Source organism: Aquarana catesbeiana, linkage group LG07 (genome assembly GCF_042186555.1).
Source record: "Aquarana catesbeiana isolate 2022-GZ linkage group LG07, ASM4218655v1, whole genome shotgun sequence".
NCBI classification, from domain to species: domain Eukaryota; kingdom Metazoa; phylum Chordata; class Amphibia; order Anura; family Ranidae; genus Aquarana; species Aquarana catesbeiana.
In genome coordinates this window covers 270,960,180-270,964,351 of record NC_133330.1, presented here as the reverse complement: position 1 = coordinate 270,964,351, position 4,172 = coordinate 270,960,180, and the positions used below count along the sequence as shown (strand labels likewise).

The 4,172-nt window shown below is 41.9% G+C and overlaps 1 pseudogene; it reads left to right on the top strand.

Moving 5' to 3' along the window:
- Nucleotides 1–2,487: 2,487 nt before the first annotated feature.
- On the top strand, nt 2,488–3,066 carry LOC141102549 (superoxide dismutase [Cu-Zn] pseudogene; annotated as a pseudogene).
- Nucleotides 3,067–4,172: the final 1,106 nt, after the last annotated feature.

Genomic DNA, 4,172 nt, shown 5'->3' with positions numbered 1-4,172 from the left:
AGAATAATGTTGAGAATTATTTTTTAGAGTCATCTTTTTTTTAATTTTTTTTTTCATCAAGATATCCTTTTTTTTTTGATTCTTGCAAAATTATTTTCTAGTGATCTCCATATTTAAATTTTTTATGGTGTGTCAAGTTACCACAATAACATTATTATCTTGCATTTTGTAACCTCAAGGAGGCTGGTTGGTGTCCCTTGGTAATTTGACATTGTCTTTTTGAAATGTACCTGCATACTCACAAACAATCTGTCCTATTTTTAGAAAAACACACATAGACAAGTATTTTCTCAAAATAAAATATCCATTTATTCTGGTTAACAAAATAAAGAGGAAGGCGAGGTTGGATAAACTTTTGGAATTTGCAAAGCCTTTTGGCCCCCAGGGCACACATCAAGTCTGTTGAAAAAAAAAATTGTTATCTTGGGGAGTCCATATAATTTTGTGCCCAATCTGGTCCAGGACTCCCAGAGATCAGGACCAGCAGTAGATGACATATATCTCCCCAGGCTGTGGCCCTACAGCAGCCTGCGTCTTCTGTCAGACCAGACTGAAGCCAGGCCATCACTTTCTTCTCTTTGCTGCAGCCTTCCCTCCACCCTTCCCTGCAGCCTTCCTTGGAGGCTGTGGCTCTGGTGGTTGACTTGTGGCAGGAGCAGGAGGAGGAGGATGGGCAAGCTCAGATATATGGCTGTTCTCTGTCAGCTGGCCTCTCAACCCCTTCCGAAGGCTGTCAAAAATAATTCGCTCACAGAGTAAGCATTGGCCCTCCTCCAATTTCAACAATCTTGTGGCTATATAAGAGCCATAGGCCTCTTCAGCTTCGGGGGGGCTTCTGAGCACATCACTCGCTTCCCTAATGAGGCCCAGTGCTGCCTCCTCTGTGATTGTCCACTTCCTGGGCCTTTTTGTTTGAAGGCGGAGGGGAGGCACCTGGGATTGGGTGAGGCTCCTACTGGGGCCAGCCACCTTCTGGCTGTCACTGGACACGGCCTCCTCCTGGCTGACACTGGGCACGTCCTCCTCCTGCCTGCCACTTTCCAGACCCTCCTCCTGGCTGAGCTCATCCTGTGTATAAAAAAGAGACATAGTTTTAGTTTTTGCTTCATCAATCACACACAATTTTTAGCTCATGACTTGCAAATTGAATGTTAATACATAGAAAAGTCTATCATTCTGACCCCAGCATTTTTGATTCTTGTGCCAAACATTTTGGCCATTACTGTCTATTCATATGTAAATCACTTTGTTTAAAAAGATTAATTAGTTATCAATTATAACATCTAGTTAACATCATTAATATTAGGACAATAAATATGTCTACAAATAATATACCTGACTCCAGCTGGGCGCATCCACTTCTTCCAGGATGGAAGGCCCAGGTTGTTCCTCGTCAACCTCTGCTGGGGTTGAGGAAAGGGTGGAGGGAAGGCTGCAGTGAAGGGTAGAAAGTGATTCCCTGGCTTCAGTCTGGTTGTCCAGAAACCGCAGTTTATTGAAGTACCACAGTCTGGGTACATACATACACTTGCGCTGCTGATGCTCCTGATCTGAGGGATTTCTTGATTTTATTATGCTCCTTCTTATACATGTCCCTCAAGGTCCCAATTTTATTTTCCACAAACTTGATGGTTGCATCGGGACTCAAGTCTTCACAAATTCCCAGTGTCTCCAGCGATGAACTCCTAGCTTGTTTATTATAATATAAGCTGTGTTTCACCTCCCACAAATTCCTCATTTCCCTGTATCTGTCTATGAAACTGCCCATGAATTCTGGGTCCTTAAAGTGATTCATCTTTGCTGTAAGACAATACACAAGACAAAAACACTAATGTCAACCTAAACTCTCATTATCTTATCCCAATATAGGCCTCAACCTTGAAGCAGTATAGGCCACTGTGATGGGCCAAGTTCAAATTTTACCTTCGTTTAGCACGCTCGCCACTTCCGTTCATCCTTCCTCCACACACACACACAGATCGTACGTATGGCACATACGTGTTAGCTTGATATACACTGCGCATGCGTGAAATTCCGCCCATGTTGCCCGCCCCTGACGTTCTTTTTCTCGAATATTCCCCGCCCCTTCTCTCTTCGGTGCACAGTATGAGCAACATGTTGGAGACACAGCAGGTGTGTGTAAATTATTACAGTAACAAGTAGGAGGAAAGCCCGGAGCACGAAACGACACTATACCGGAGGAGGAGATTTAAGGCCTCCAATATGGCCTTTGAAGAAATGGTGGAGATGGTGGACATCTTGCGGAGGAACGATTATGATGGGAAGCATGGACCATACACCAACCCGAATTTGCGCAAGGCCAAGATCATGACAAAAGTTGTGAAGACCCTGCGGCAGAATTTTGGGGTACGACGCTCCAAGGAGCAATTAAGGAAAAGCTGGTCAGACCTTAAACTGAGGGAGCAGGATCAGTAGAGAAGAATAAAGAAAGTGCTTAAAAAAAGTAAGTACTTGCTGATACGCGCTCTGCAGATATGAAGGCGATCTGTGTGTTGAAGGGAAGCTCTGAGGTGACCGGCGTGGTCCGCTTCGAACAGGAAGAAGATGCACCAGTAACCGTTACTGGTCAAATCACTGGCCTGACTGATGGGAAGCATGGCTTTCATATCCACACATATGGAGATAACACTAACAGCTGTGTAAGTGCTGGTCCACATTTCAACCCCAATGGCAAGACCCATGGAGGTCCAGATGATGAAGTGAGGCATGTTGGAGACCTTGGAAACATCAGCTGGTGGCGTTGCTGATATTAATATTAAAGATAAATTAATTTGTTTAAAAGGAGAACATTCTATCATTGGACACACAGCGGTGGTCCATGAGAAGGAAGATGACTTGGGAAAAGGTGGAGAAAATGAGAGCCTGATAACTGGCAATGCTGGCGGGCGTTTGGCCTGTGGAGTCATTGGAATTTGCCAGTGAAATGGAATTGTATGTCATTGTTGGTTCAGTTTAACCACTGCATATTACACTTGTTCTGTTTTTGTCTGCGGTATGGTTCTGTCATTCAGTTCCAGTAAATCAATCTCAAGTGCTGTTAGCAACTGGTGCATTGCATAGTTTTATATAAAAACACTGGTAACATTAAACTGGAAACTTCTGCGGTTACCTGTGAGTTTTTCTTTGTATCCTGAGCAATTCTTCTGCTAGTTTTTGCTAATTTTCCACTTCTTAATAGGTGATTAAACAGTACTGACTGTCATATTCAAGGCTTTGGATATCTTTTTATATCCTTTTCCATCTTTGTAAAGTTTCAATATCTTGTTACGCAGGTCTTTTGTTCTTTTCTACCTCCTCATGGCTCAGTGTCACTGTCTAGTCTGCTTAGTGCATCTACGTTAGAGCTAACAAACTCTTTGACTAATAATATATATAGACACTAATTGTGATTTAAAAAACAACAAATGTGGGAAAGTAACCTTTAATTGCCATTTTAACCTGTGTGTGCCACCTGTGTCTGTACCAAGGCCAAACATTCCAGGGTATGTAAACTTTTTATCAGGCCCATTTGAGTGATTTCTGTTATGATTATGATTTAAAAATAATCCAAAAAACTATGTGATGATAAATGGCTTCATGTGATTGCTATCCTTAAATAAAAGACAGTTTTTTGGCATGATCAGTCATATTTTCAATATTAATGCCAAAATTTCACAATTTCTGCCAGGGTATGCAAACTTTTAAGCATTACTGTATGCTATGGATTGATTTTTGATGTATATCAGCCTTTCCTTCAAAGATTTATCTCTGTTCTCTTTATTTTATTCAGAATGTATGCCTAAGCTCCTGAAGAAGCATATATATATATATATATATATATATATATATATATATATATATATATATATACGCGTAACATGTAGAGCCAAGCTACTGCACATCTAGGCAACCCTTAGTGCCGGTTCACACTACAGCAACTTGGGATCCGACTTGTCAGACCTCAAGTTGCCCCAAGTCGCGGGACATATGAAATTCCATTGAAGTGAATGAGAGCTGTCTTAACCACTTCAGCCCGGGACCATTATGCTGCCTAAGGACCAGAGGACTTTTTCCAATTTGGCACTGCGTCACTTTAACTGCTAATTGCGCGGTCATGCAATGCTGTACCCAAACGAAATTTTCGTCCTTTTCTTCTCACAAATAGAGCTTTC